At 37.5% G+C, this 15,723-nt stretch overlaps 1 long non-coding RNA gene across 1 annotated transcript in view; it reads left to right on the forward strand.

Moving 5' to 3' along the window:
- Positions 1 to 14,137, forward strand: part of LOC110484355 (uncharacterized) — a 38,029-nt gene extending 23,892 nt beyond the window's left edge. Inside the window, exons 2-3 of the long non-coding RNA XR_002467733.3 lie at positions 3,035 to 3,132; positions 14,122 to 14,137. This is a non-coding gene — a long non-coding RNA (uncharacterized LOC110484355). The remainder of the gene's footprint in view (positions 1 to 3,034; positions 3,133 to 14,121) is intronic.
- The last annotated feature ends 1,586 nt before the right edge of the window (positions 14,138 to 15,723 follow it).

The raw sequence follows: 15,723 nt of genomic DNA on the forward strand, positions 1-15,723 counted from the left end.
TAAAGGTTAGAGTAACATACTTAAAAAGCACAGTCTTTCTCAAAGCTGATTAGCACCTTAATGTAGTGTAAAAAACAAAGTAATTCACATGAGGGAAAAGTTGGTGCTTTTTCTACCGTGTAAATCAGGGAGAGATAAGCATGCTATTTTGTCTGCGCTTATTGATCACTTACTAATGGCTGGCTTTGGTTAGTTTTGGTTTTTTATTTGCTTCTCCATTTGAGAAAAATCTATATAATACTGTTAAACTGGAAAAGAGAGACTTTCCCTTTTTTATTGTTGATTACTATATACTTAGCTGGAATTTAAGGATATGGTACCTGATATGCTCCTAAGATCCCTGTGTCAGTTTCTTGGATTAACCTATACCTGTAAATACCTTCATTTCTGTCAGCTGAACACCAAGAGATGGTAGCTGTATGTGTGCTTTTCTATGTCTTTTTAGTCTTTCTCTCAGCTTTTTTATCTTCTCCTAATTTCCTTAGAATATTTGAGGAACGTAAAATCGAACAGGCTTAGAGTTTGTAGAGTTAAATGGACTAAATTAATACTTTCAGAAATATTTTATGTTGATAGAATGTTGCATTCAACCTTTTGCCAAAGCACTGATTCTCTAAAGTTGCCAGAAAAGTTTTTTATTTTTTGGTTCTGAATGGAGGGAATATCTTGTTGGTATTTCTCCTGTGTATCTTACTCAGAATACATGAACAAAAAAAACCCTTTTGAAAGCCTCATTGAGCACGTTTTCAGGGGACTCATGGTCCTCCTTAGCTATATCTGAACCATGGGACTGGGTACTTATCACGGAATCATAGACTAGTTTGGGTTGGAAGGGACCTTGAAGGCCATCTTCACAAAGACCATGTCCCTGCCGTAGGGAGGGGCACCTTCCACTATCCCAGATTGCTCAGAGCCCTATCCAGCCTGGTCTTGAACACTTTCAGGAATGGGGCTGCCACAGTTTCTCTGGGCATCCTGTGCCAGGGCCTCACCACTCTCACAGTAAAGAATTTCTTTCTAATATCCAGTCTAAACCTACCCCTTTTCAGATTAAAGCCATTGCCCCATGTCCTTTACTATGGCACCATCTTGTCCCCTTATGACCACAGAGAGGAACAAAGCAATGTTAGCTTTCTTCATGCTTCTCCACACAAAGTAGAACACTCCTCCAAGCAGAAGAGCAGGCCTGGAGCATGTTGGAAATTTGCGAGACTGGGACTTTAATACCCTTTGTGTGCAGATTAGACAGATTAGGCATAGCCCTGTTGTCACATTTTCCTTAGGAGGTAAGAATATACATCCTTTCTGATGGTTTCTTGCTGTTCATCATCTGACAATATTTTGCATTAGCAGATGTCCTCAGCAACAGGGTACTTTCAAGCATACAGAAGTACTGTGATTGACAGAAAACAGCTGGAAGACATTTGAAATAACAAGGAATTCTGTGATCTGGATTTTCTTAAATTTGCTTAGCCCACGTGCAGAGTTTCTTGCCAGTGAGAGCTCCTCTGCTGATTGCCAAAACTCTCCGTACCAGGTTGAGGAACTATTTTGGAGGACGCACCCAACAAATGGGCATGAGGCACGTGGAAAATCCGCTCTTACCTGAAGGAATCATTATAGCCTAGTGTCCCCAGGGTTCTTCACACCTACCTGCTGCACCAAATACTGATCAGTACGTGAAAGCATCCAGTCTTTCACTTCTGAACAAAATTTTCTTTCCCTGTGAACATTCTGCGAGACAACTCTGGACTTTTTCTCACTACTGGTTTGATTGAAACAGATACCTAACATCCTGCAGGAATTTTAGAGCTATGGGATTAGTGGTTAGACCATGTGTTGGTTAATTTTCTGCTTGGCTGAGTCCATTATTGAACTAGATGCATCCCAGATTTTATTCATGTCCTGTGATACTACAGGAAGTTATTTTCCACAAGGAGCTCTATAGTCTCTCTAGTAATTGTGGATAATGTGACCTAGTTATTAGATATTAATGTCACTGCTGAATGAGGCTGGCTTTTGTTGCTTGATTTATTCATAGTTAAACTAATTAGGAATAGTTTTTCCTGTTGCTATCTAGCTGGTGATGAGCAAAAATATAGGAAAAATGCTAAAATAAGTCCTCAACATAGACTTTGAAGGCACCATGTTTTGTGATCTCCATCTTTGCTCCCGCTAGCAAAGCAGTCAAGCCCATCTCAGTCTTCTACTACATCAAGGAAAGCTCCTGGAGGTAGATATGGCTGTTATGGCTACTTCTTGTCTTGTGACATTGAATTCTTTACTGACATTGTGACAAGCAGAATGAAAGGATGGCTTGTATCAAATCAGATAGTCAAGTATCTATTTTGCCTATTTTTTTTTTTTTTTTTTTTTTTAATCCTTGAGGCTTCAATTAGTTTTTCAACCAAATGCATTACAAATGTATGCTATTTCCACATATTACTTTAGCTCCCTTTGGAAAATGTTAATCCTTCTTTTTCCCAGCACCTCTGGGCACAAACCACAGCAGCTCTTTAAAATGGCCTTCTGAAACAACAAACTGTGTTTTTCCTTCTAAGACTCAGTTATGGCAAGTAAAAGGTAAAACACCAAGCAGAAGCCTTGAGGTTCTTGGACACTTGTTTAGATTTCAAAACCTCCATTTATAAATTTGATCTTCAGTTTTATAGTTTTTGTAATGGCGGATCAGAGAAAACTTATGGCTACCTTTCCATTATAAATGTTAAGATAATCTTTCTACCCCACCCCAGTGAAGATACTTGCAGCAAACTGTTTAACAGACATTAGCAATGGCATGTATAAGGATTTAATACAAATATTAAGTTCAGTTATGTATCTTTCCCATAGTTACTGATGTTTTTATTCATTCAAGAAGTAGCTCTAGATCCATAACTCTGAAAAATTACACTGACCTTTTCCCATCCCCCGTGCATAAATTTGTCTTTACCAGGTTTTCTGAAAAACCAGATGAGATGTGGAGATGTCCCATTTTTTGTGTTTCCTTAACTTTTTTGTGTTTCGTTCTTAACAGCTCTTCTGAACATTGTGAGCTTCTCCAATGCTTAGAGCTTCTCAAAACCATCTCTTCAACATTTTTCCATTTTTTCCACAATAGCTATAAAAAAACAAGTAAGTAAATAGCAACGTTTTTATGGCTGCAATTACTACCTACCAGGCTGTTTATAATAATTTTGTTGCTTTTATTGCTCCCTTCTTGTGCTTATTGAAGCCACCTTTTCTCCTGCTGTAAGTTCACTTTCTGGCATATGACAGGAGCTTTCCTGGCACACATTCAGAAGGCCAGAACTTTGTTTGTTTCTCATTTTGATGGAAAAAAAAATATATTTTTAGGGATTTTGTGAGTACAGATTTGGGATTAATTTCTTAGAAGTTTAGTTGTGGGTTTTTTTCCTGTGGAGGAAAGGTGTTCTTGGGTTTTGGTGGGCTTTAGGATTTTTTTTTTTTTTTTTTTTTTTGCAGGAAACAGGTGCCCCATCCCTAAAAACATAAAAACATTCACAGTCAGACTCTGAGGAACCTGATCTAGGTGAAGATGTCTCTGCCTATGGCAGGGGGTTAGACTAGATGGCCTTTAAAGGCCCCTTCCAAACCAAATAGTTTTTTGTTCTCTGATTACTGTTTCTCACTAGTTCTGCTCTATGGTTTTTCAGTTGTTGTCAAGGCATCATCTCGGGTGCTGAAAATTCAGTATATATTGAAGTGCTGTGTTGGATTAGAACCCTCAGTTAATTGCTAGAAATAAATTCTCCTACCTTCATTAGAAGAATTAGCAGAACACATAAACCCATGAATTTATTAGGATGAAAATCGTGTAAGTAGGTTAACAAGCACAGTTTGGTTCATTTCTTTCTGTTGTAATACTGTTATGGGCACAGGAGAAGGAAAAATGGTTAAGTTTGCAATCTGGACAATAACGCATTTTAAGTACAATAACCAACCCCTCCAAACTCCGGGCTGATTTTATTAAAGGACTGTAGCAGGACGTAAAAATCAACACATTAAACTGTTCTAGTTTCTGGTGGAAAAAGATTATATTTTGTGGATACACAGCCAGAGTATTATTCTGGTTTGCATTATCCTATTTTACTGAAAGCAAGAGCATATCATTACATCCAGGTAACACTTTCTTAGTTAATCCATAGGCAGAGCTCTCCCCTGTTAACTCCCTATCCATAAAAAATTCTGAGCAGCCCTCAGTATTGAGTACTTTGTGGGAAGTACACACTGTCATACTCTCCCAGCTGCAGGGAGATTCTCCTGAACAGGCTGCATATAAAAGCCTCTTATGCTGTTCAGAAAAAGAGACCAAAAGACTTCAAGAATGCAGAGATATTCCAGCATATTTGTTCCTATTGTATATTATTTTTGTTAGGGTTTTTTTTGGGTCCTTTTAACTGTTACGGTGATCAAAGTCAATTCACCTACTAAATGGTTCAAGTACAAATTAAGTGTTGGCATGTCTTGTCAGGGTTGGTATTTCCAAACATAAAACAGCAGTGGTCCTTCAAGGACAACTTTTGTTGCCAATTACTGCAAGCATACCAGTTCTCTAGTCAGAGCACAGTGTTAGACAGATATAGCAAGTACAAAATTAAAGTGAGTAGGACTAGGGAAGAAAGAATTCCAGAAAGAAGGAAACCTGAGGTTCACATCCTAAGTACTGAAAGAGTTGATTATGCACAGACTGGATGGAAGAAACTGTAGGAGAAGTCAGAAGAGTTAATAAGCCAGGAGAATAAATGTGTGAGTTGGAGTTTCTTACTGTCAGCCAAGTCCTTGCTAAGTGAGAGTTGATCCATGGAACTGGCAGGGAAATTCCTCTACATCCAACAAAAGCCCAGGGATGATGCTGGACACCACTTACTGGTGGTTTTTTTTTTGTTTTTGTTGTAGAGGAAGCTGAGGTAAATTGATATAGTTGCATACAAGATAGGGTGATCTGAAAGCTTTCCTTAAAAAAAAATCAGTTTGCTCTGAAACTGGTGCCATCCATCTAAAAATAGCCATTACTGCTTCCCTTGTTCATCGTGTGTTTATGACATCTGTTTAAAAGCAGCATCCATTTACACACTGTGGATTTGCAGGCTTGGGGTCACTGAACATTTTCAGGACAGGTTTTGGGAGCTGGAGGCAGAGGCAAGCAGGAGAGCTGTTTTTCCTGATGGTTTGTTCTGCAATCTGAGCTCATAATTAATGTGAACTTTCATGTTTCATGGCTTGCACAGTAGTCAGAGTTACAAGGATTCAGTAAAAGGAGCTCAGTTAATAATTGTGCAACCCTGACATTGGTTCTGACTGATAAATTACACTGCTAAGGTGAAATTAAAGGTAGGTAAGCAAAATTCACTCATCCTTGCTTTTTGACTCCTTTTGCGATAGCAAGAAAAAGGAATTCTTTTCAGTTTTGCTTAGAAGAACCGTAATTGTAAGCCTTTGTTTCAGAAAGGTCATTTTTCTTAAACAAAACTTTCAAGTTATTTTCACTTTTCACCTTAAAAATTTCATCTGACTTGTCCCATACTTCCTTTGAAATGGACACAATATGTAATCTTTAGAGAAAAATGAAAACTTACATTTCAAAGCATTTAAAAATATTTTAGAGATTGATCCACACTTGGTGTGCTTAATCAGAATAGTTATTACCCAATGAGAATAACTTTATTCAGAATAAATTTATTCAGATGCAGTTTTCTTTAACCACTTTGGCTCTCAGGGAAAATATGTGTAAAAGTATGAAGATCTGTTCATGACTAATATTAAAAGTCAATTTTAATATAAGCATATCTGAATACGCAATCAGCCTGTACAGCAAATAATGCCACAGAAAACTTCAGGGAAAACCCCAAGATGACCATCTCTGACCTGCCTGTGAGATCATCCAAAGATGTTTCTTTGGGGAAATCTGTTTTTGAGGCAAATGACACTGAAATCCTGCAGAGCGTGTGGACTGGCCACAAGCATCCCTTGAGCAGGACAAACCAGGAATATTGTCTATTTACAAATGTTACATGACGGGGGCTAAGAATTCAGAAACACATTTTAAGGTTTCAGGCAGGAGCAATGGGAATGTGCTGGAATGTTTGACTAGGGCTCCTAATTGGGAATTTGGCAACACCGTGTTACACCTATGTGAGCAAACCAGCCTGGGTGCTGGAGTGAATCAGTTCTCACATGAAATAGGAACTCATTTTAGCTTCCAACAAAGTGGGCCATTTTCTAACCTTAAAGATATATAAAACTGGTTTTGTTTTGTTGGGGTTTTTTTCCCCCTCAGGGGTCTGTTATTTCAGTTTCTAAAAATACAGATCAGAAATTTAAAGGCTACTGTAGCATCAGAAAGGAAAAATCTTGGACATACTTCTAAGGCATAGACACAGATAAAGGACACAATGGAAATCCTACAAGGAAGGTCACTCCTGAGATTCAGTCCAGTTCTTCATTCTCAGGGTGATTACGTACTTTGGACAAGTCTAACATAAACATCCACTCACTGGAGTTGTTATTCAAACTGAAACTCTGAAAGTTTGTGTTTTTTTCATCAGCAGATCTGTTCTTCTTGAAGTTTCCAAGCCCATTAATTACAGCCAGACATATTTTTTGCATAGCACTTGATATAATGAGATATAATCCCCATCTGGGTACTTGCAAAGAGTAATTGCACCATTTGCAAGATACTGCAAGATTTATAGTAGCATCTCCTAATATCTCACAACATGAATAACTCTATCTTACTGTGAGAGGTAAATTGGCACAATCACACAATACAGCAAAGTTTTGCAAAATATCATGTTATCTCACATGAAAACTACGAAATTATTGCCTGTCAAATTTGTATGTTTATTACTAATTATTCTGCAAGGCTGTATTTCAAATCTATTGCTTGTGAACAGGAACAAATCCAGACTTAACAGAGTACAGTTAGGAATGAAATATTGTGTTTGCTGAGATATCAGCATAGAGACGTCAGCAATTTTTTAAATGGGAAAATTGAATTATAGGTGCCAAAGGCTGAGAAACCAGAAGTAAATGTAGTAATATAACCTACATCTTAAGAGGAAAAATGGTCTCACTGACGATAATGATGTCTCAGAATCTGAACACTATGCACCTTTCAGCAAATATGAGAAGAGTTTTCCTGTCCATTCTCATTTATGTCTTTGCCAGATGCTGAGGCTTCATGTAGCTTCCAGGAATCCAGTATGTCCATGTCTTTGAGTTGGTCACAGCAGAGTGCTACCATCTGTGTCCAAGGAGAGAACCATGTCCATTGACCCTTCAGCCCTGTGAGGTACCTGGTGAGCCCAGAAAACCACTGCAAGAGCATCTGGGTACTGCAGCAGCACCACCAGGGTCAGCCAGCAGCCCACAGGAAGGTTAGGCTATATTATATATACCCTACTCTGGTTTACAGGGACAAGAGAACCTGTCTGGTTATCCATGATACTCCACAGCCACCAAACTCACATCTAGGCCATGCAGAAAAGAGCTATATTACTTTATCTTCCATAAGCCTTGATGTCTGTTGTTTTTTACTCCATCTTCATGTTCAGTAATTGGGCACATGTCTCATATCTTTATTGAAGACTGCGTTTGTCCTATTTTCTTCACAAAATTTAGTGCAAGAAGGAAAAGGTGGTCTCATTGCACGTCTCATCCCCTCCCATGTGTGGGCCACAGCTCTTCCAGCTCCTCTTGCCTCCTGTCTGGCTGCACACATCAAGGTTGCAGCCTGCACACTGCAGACGTGGCTTTAGGAGGATCTGCTGCCCTTTCCCCAGCACTCTCCCCCAGAGATGCCACTCTGCTTGAGAAGGATTTTGAAACTATCACAGCTTGCTTATTAGGGAAAAGAAGTCATCTGGCAGGATGAGAAAACTCATGCCCTCGGTGATATGACTGTAAATAACTACACTTAAAATGGAATCAAAGACTGTATCTTGGGATAAGTATGCCAGCTTCCAGGAGAAGATGGAATTTTTTCATGTCAGGCTTATCATTGGTTTCCTAAATGTACCAAGATAAACAGAATAAACCCTTTTATGTGGTTGCTGTGATTAAAGCAAGGTCCTCAAGTTGGCAGCCTATCATGGGTGGGTTCAAAGTGGAAATGGGAGCTGGCTTTTTTCCTTCTTTCAGAGGATCCCGCTGCTGTTTGTACATAGTCCATCTTGGTGACTGGCATAGGCTGGAATACATGCCTCTGTGGGCTTGGAAATCTCATGGCAGTAATCAGGAGCACTCTGGTCCTTATGGCAGGCATCAAATGAGCTACTGCCAGGTCTTTGAACTACAAAAATAAATAGAGAATAGAACTGCATTGTTTTGGCCAGGCCCGGTCGTCTGTCTTGGAGCATGCTCTGGTGAGAGTGTTTAACTTGGATTTTGTCCATCACATGTGGTAGCTGCAAGAGTGGAAGAATAGAACAATGTCAGACCATACATTTAATGGTGTGCTGGCTTAGAGGTCCTCAGGAAACTATTTTCTCTCCTAGTCTTGAAGCTCTTCCCTCTCTGTGGAGTGGATGGTTAATGAAGCAACATTATGACTTTTTTGTATGGCTATCTTATTTATTCAGTAAAAGTTTGGAGTTTTTTTTTTTTTTTTTTCTGGTTGATTAGCTATTTGATGTATAGATGTGAGAAACATACTTAAGAAAGGATGAATTCCCTAGTGCAACCAATTTGTTGTACCAGGGAATTCATCCTTTCTTAAGTATTCTTCTCACATCTAATTTTCCTGGTACAACCAATTCGTTGTACCAGTAAAATTACTTTGGGAACATAAAGAAGCCATGAACTCAGTTCATGACTATTCCAAGTTATCAGAATGGCACAAACCACTGGAAAGGCTGATTTGCATTCTGAATCTTTAGAAAGTAATTCAAAGTAATTATGTTCAAATTTGAGGTACATTTCCTGCATTTTTATTAAATGATCAGGCCATGTTCTGAAATGGGAAGATTGGTTTGAAAATTGAGTTCTCAAGCAAACCCTTGACCATATTAAAATAATTTTATTTATCTTTAAAGGAATGAAACTTCATTTGTCATGAAAATCCATTTGTCATGGATGTCCAAGGCAGGACACAGCCATGTGCACATCCTTTCAGGCTGTTAATTGCAAAATAAAAAGGAAGAGTCTGTAGGCTTTGTTGAAACAAATCTGGGTAGAGAGGGGTAGCTTATTATGTTGCTTGCTTGGCATAATGTTTGACTCCTGTGAACAATAAGTGATCCATATTTTGGTAAAAAAAAAAAAAAAAACATTTAATCAACTTAGCAAAATGCATGTCAGTGCCAGAAATTGTCCCATTTAGGTATTTATATCAGAGAGCTTTAAGTAGAAATTGAAACTCTGTCTTTACTCAGCTCCATGGCATTGGGAAGAGCTTCAGACAGAGCTGATGCTATTTCCCATTTGCAATAACAGTTCACTGGGCTGGGTTTTTGCATTTAGCTTAAAAAAAAAGCATGTTGATCACATCTGATTAAAGTTACATTTACATAAATACTCATTGAAATGGAAGAAGTAACTCACCCTTGTTTATGCTCCAGATGCTTATTGTACTGCTGTGCTCTGTTTCTCTGCTATGGTTTACTTCTAAGGTACAATGGCAAGAGAAATACATGGGAAAATACATTCAAAAAGTTATGGTTTTTGTGATTTCTCTCCTAACTGAAACCAGGAAACACTAAAAATATCATGTGTATGAGGTGGTGTTGGAAAGCCTGATTCCTTGAAGAAATCACTGCAGATGTCTGTGGCTGTAGAGGGTAACCTTTGGGATTTCATCTTAAATTACTCACCCTTTATGCATAAATCAAAGTTACATACAAATAGTGAAACTCCATGGGCTAGGAGGCAGAATGCTCATCCTCTGAACTTCTGTTGCCTTTTTTTCTCATTTTTTTTGTATGTAACAAAAGCCATCTCCCAGTTTGAGTTCATGAAGGGGCAGAATACTTGACATGAGCCTTCAGGCTCCTAAACAGATGTTGAATGACAAAACTTTAAATCCTTCCTTAAGGAGGTAGATTTATGTGGTTGGTATGATGCATAGCTCTGTTTCTGGCAATTTTCTATGACATTTAAATGATAAAAAGCAGTCTGCTGGTATCAGGCTGGGGCCTTGCCGATGAAATGTTCTGGCATGCTTCCTTCTTTTCCTTCTTAAATGCCCTCAAATAGTTGATTTCTTCTAAAATTCAGAACATGATTTCTCAACTGAAATATTTTTACTTCCTTCTAGAGTTTATAGTGTGCAGATGCAATATCTATGTCCATTGTTTTGATTTGCACACTGTCTTCTCTTAAAAATGGCTTACCTTCAAAACCTGGTGCTTCTTGATAGTATTTATACATAAAGAGTCTTCTTTATGTGTCTGAGTGTTTTGTTTTGGCTTGTAGCTTTTTCATTAAACAGGATAATTTTTTACCACTTGTATATTATTTTTTCTGTGATTCCACTGTGGCAGCTAGTCCAGAGATTTCCTCAGATATTTGCGTTTACAAGTAACCACTTGGTTAATTGATATTATCAGCTGCACAGAAGGAGTAATTTAGAGTAATCACTTTGCCTAGCTAGAGGAAAATTGTGTGGCACAAGATTTAACTTTGCTTGTGAGGATACAGTATCACTGCTGTAGCATCTCTGCAAATACAAATAAACTGCATAAGTTTAAAAATCTTTATTCCATGTAAGAAAGGTTGAAGTGTTGTAATTCCATTTTAAATAGTAGGCCACTGTGTGTTATCACAAGATATTCTGAGTTGCTTAATACTTTGTATTTCCCTCAACACAAAGGATTGTAGTGAAGAAAGAGACTGGACTGGAATATTAATATCCACCATGTTCTAATTGCAGATAAAAAGCATCTTTAGAGTAAATGGAAAGAGAAAATGTACTTAATTTAAAATCTTCAAGAATTTATCTATTTTTTTCATAAAATCTCAAATATAGCTATAAATGTTTGCAACAAATCACAAATCCACCCCTCACAGACTCTGCCCGTATTTTCCTAGGAACCCATGTACTATATTATTAAATAACCCAAAATATACTTCTTGGAACTCATAGGAGGCTTGTTAGTTCAAAGAACACCACAGAGCCAACATACACACTTTGTTGTTTCATGTTTTTCTATCTTAGAAAATGAAAATTAGTAACTGAGAATAAATTAAGTTACTAATAAATCTTCAAAGCGTCTCCACTCTTCTGATTTTAATTATGTAATTGATAATTGTGCAGATCAAAGATTCCCCTGGAACTGATGTAGTTTCTATAAACTAGTATTAGAATAAGATAGGCATTTGTGTAAAGATTTGTTTAAAAATGGATGCAAAAAATCTTTACGTTACATTTTCAGTCTATTTCCTGAATCATATTATTGACAGTGGAGTGCAAATATTTGTAATTAAACATAATTTATTCTGCCAGCTACCTGCTGATGTTTCAATTCTTTAAGAGAGTGATTTGTCATTTTTTATTACTCGCTAATTAGACAATTTTCTTGGGAAATTATATTCCATTACCTTGATTTGGGATTAAGAAATGTCCTTTACATAAGGTACATCTATGAAACTTTACCAGGCCACTAAAACTCAGAGCTAACTGAAAAAGCAAGAGATATAGGTAGTGAGGTTGAGAGAATTGTTTGCTCATGTTAGGAAGATCAAAGAAAAGAGACATTTAAAAGATCAGATTTGCAGATGCAGAGAACTGAGAGGGTTGTGTCACATACAAACCCTTTTTAACAGCACAGGCAAGCCATAAACCGTGCTGTTTGAACATTTAACTTGATGTGCTGTAAAAGAGAACCCTTGGACATGCCAGATAAGTCTGGTGTCTTAGGTCTTGCTTCACTTGGTTTCATTGTTGTTTAAAGAATTTAATAGTTCTAGATGGCACTCTCTCCAAATTATAGAATTTAGGCATTGAAATTCATAGCTCTCACTGGTTTTTGGGGTGCTTTGAGATTGATGTGGGGGTCTGGGTGATCCCATTAAAAGCATGCCCATCATATCATAATGCCTCGCAGCCAAAAAAAGAAATTGTTGGGAAACTGAGAGCAGAAATTAGATAACACTGAGCATATAAACCCCTGAAGATCGGTTTACTTAGGATTGTTAAGGGTGTATCTGAAGGGAGGGGAAAGAAAATTTAAGAGATAGGAAGGAGAATGATGTGAGTTGCTCAAGCAGAAACCAGACTTGGAACATGAAAGAATAAAACACTGTGCCAAAGTAATTAGATGATATAAGCATAAGGCAGGAAAGTCAGCCAGCACTTATCTTCATTTATAAATAATGCTTCTGGACACTTCTTCCCATCCCTTTTAGAGATGAATATTCTGCTGTAAACCAGACCTGCTCTAAACATCAGAGTCTCACTTAGCCTGGATTAACCTGGTGGTTCTCAGCAGGATGTGACAAGGTCAGAGCACCACAGAATGTCTCCCTGTTTTGGATACATCAGGTGTCAGTGCTCTGGGGTTACACTTTTTGATAAAATTTGAACAGAGAACAGTAGGAAGACATGAATCCTGGTTAGTCCTCTCTCATGAAGGATACTAATCCTGCTGAAGTGAACACAAAATCTGTTTTTACTCAACTGAGGCAGAAGAGACCCTCTAAAAATGAAACAGGAATTTGAACAAATACCCCTCATCAACTTTGAAATTTTCAAAGCTAACGTGGGGTCTGGATGCTTTAAGGCCCAATAATGGGAAGGGGTTATCTGTGGTCTTTATGAGGCTCTGGAAATGTCTTCTGCAGTGTTTAACTTGACAGAAATCACTTCTATTTGATGCAACATTTCAGCATGGCTCAATACTTCACTTTGCAGACAAAGTAGCATTTTTTTCCCCTAAAGAATTAATACCACAGACATGATTCTTTATTTTACAAGAAAAAATAGGTTGGTGGGGTTGCTTGTTTTCTCTTTGGTTGTTTAGTTGGGGTTTTTTCCCAAAGACTTAATATCACAGCCATGATCTGGTTCAGAGATCCCAACGTTGTATTGAGACTTGCTGGGGACTCAGCCTGCTAACCTGTGGGGAAATTGTCTGGAGCAGCAGGATTTTCTAGAATTCCCTTTTGATGGCAATGACACAGACTGTTGAAGCGACTCTGCCTGTTCTTTATCAGCTACCCCAGCTGACATCTTTCCCTTGCATTTACCTTTGGTTGGCATTTCCATGGCAGACATAATATTCTGTCTGAAGTATTATTTAATGTTCTATGTCTTTCATTTACTTTAATTCATTTAATACGCCTATATATTACTTTAAAACTGGGAATAGGAAGGAGCCCCATGATCTAGAAAAATTTCTTTCGAATGGAATGCAACTATGGAAGCGTGAGGCCTCTTCAGCTTTTGTTTAATAAAGAAATTAATGGCTAAATCAGTGAAAATACAGTCTTTCAATTTGACACCCATTTTGTAGGCCCAAAAATATGTGCATAATATTTTATTTGACCTGTAATTATATTCTAGCTTCCATCAGAACTATAAAGAGACATTCAAAAAACAATATTCCTAAAGTTTTTGACCGTCACCAAGTCACATATATATGCTTAATGTTCCTTATTATGTTAGGAAACACACTTCTGTGTGTAGGTATTTTGATTTTGAGTTTATTTTTTATTTCAATCTAGGAAAATTTCTTTATTCAGAATATACACAAAGTGCTGTAGCAGGTCATTTAATTTCTTATAATGAAATAAGAAATTCACAGAAATTAATTGCTGCTTGTATCTTGTTTTTGATTTTCAAATTCACTCCAAATGCTGCAAAGTGCTCAAAATTCAGTCAGGGCATTTTTTTTCAACAAACTGAATTTCACAGAAAATGCAATCTGATAAGAGGACTGGTAATAAATGTCTGCCTAAATGCTTGTTTACTGAAAGACAATTTTAAATCACTAAAGAAATTATCCCAATAATTAATTCTGCTAGCTAGAGAGGAATTTTCATCTCAAGAAGGGGGATGAGAAATATCTAGAATTGTAATATTATGCTACTTTTCAAATAAATTGAAGACTCTTTTTTTTTGTATCAGCCCTTTGGCTTGTTTAATTCCATCTCTTTTTTAACCAGAAGATTCTCCTGGGATGTAACAGCTTGAAGCCCATGAATTGGAAAGATACAGGAGTTTCTAAAAGGCCTTGAAATACAAGTTGTCTGAATCACCATGAGAGGGTGCTTGGAGTGGCTTGTCTTCCAATGCAGGTACGTAATCTGAGGTGGGAAGAAGGGGATAAAGGTGGGAAAGGGATAAATTCTCTGCAACCCTTGTCTGATGTTATATAGAAATGTAGCCATGGGTCCTCAAACGATTTGTTGTCGTGGGATTACCAAAGTTTGTTATCCTGCAGATGCATAAAAAGAGTTGAAACAATCACTGAGCAGTATATGACAAAATATCAGCTCCTTGCAACAGTCCAAGTCAACCTTTACTTCCTTCATTCAAAAATCAAGGACTATTCAAAGAATCTGACAGACTTTTAATTTAAACTGATGTTGATCTTTAAACCACTATGAACTCCACTCATAACCAAATAATTAAAAGATCAAGCTGAGGATATCAGCAGCACTTCATCAAGAAAGGCCTAATGTAAAGAACTGGGTCTTTAGAATGGTTAGGACAAAACCATATTATTATGCTTAAATACTTGGCTTGATTTTAGGACTGGAAAGAAGCCAATACTGTTTCATGATAATAGCATTTATTTAGAATGCAACTTTGTAGGCAGATTCTACTAAAAGTCTTAGTTGCAAATGCTATCCTTTTTATTTCCTGGAGAAGACAACCTAGGAATTGTTGCTGTTTTTGTTTTGACCTGTAGATGCTGACTTGTCATAATTTAATGTGCTCTTTAAAAGGAAGAGTAATTTCTAATGATAAAAAAGTTGGATTTATTCAGCATCTCTTCTTAAAGGAAACCTACGACTTGAATTGAGTACCTCAGGCTGTTTCTCCTTACTTTTCATCTCTACCAGTGTTCTTTCTGATTGCTTGGATACCATATGGTACTATAGCCCTTTTATCTTTTATATGACTATCACCTCCAGGCAGTTGCATCTGAGCTCCTGATCCCTGACCACAGTTTCTCCCGAACCTCTGTGAAGCATCAAAAAAATTTAACAAAAGGCCAGAGAAATGAATTATTTTCTTTTTTTATTGTTGTTAAAAAATCTTAGTTGACTGTCCAGGTTATCACCCTGCTCATAAATGAAATATGTATTTATTGAATTTTGTCTAGTCTCTTGGGCTTGTGCTCCTTATACAGTAATAAATGTCCTCTGGATCAGACCACCATGGTAGGCTTTCAGTTGGATATCATTGACTCCAGGAACTCTCTCAGGTTCCATAATCTCAGTTGAGCTGCAGTCATTTTCTTTATTTTGTTATATCCAGCAGCACGTACTGTACCATGGTGCTTTGCAAGTTGAACTTGATGTGAACTCGGGGGTGATATTCTGCTTCTTTGTGGTGGAATTATGTTTGAAATAGTGAAATTCTAGTAAATGTGAGTCATCAGTTATGTTGGGAGTTCCACAACTAATTAATGTTCAGTAATTCCCCTGTGTCCTTCAGTCATTAATGAAAGAAGGTGCAAGGGCTATCAATGGAATAATTTGTTATGATTCCATAACTTTGACCATTTTTGGTTGACCACCTGACACCTTTGTGCCACT

Source organism: Lonchura striata, chromosome 4 (genome assembly GCF_046129695.1).
Source record: "Lonchura striata isolate bLonStr1 chromosome 4, bLonStr1.mat, whole genome shotgun sequence".
Classification (NCBI taxonomy): Eukaryota; Metazoa; Chordata; class Aves; order Passeriformes; family Estrildidae; genus Lonchura; species Lonchura striata.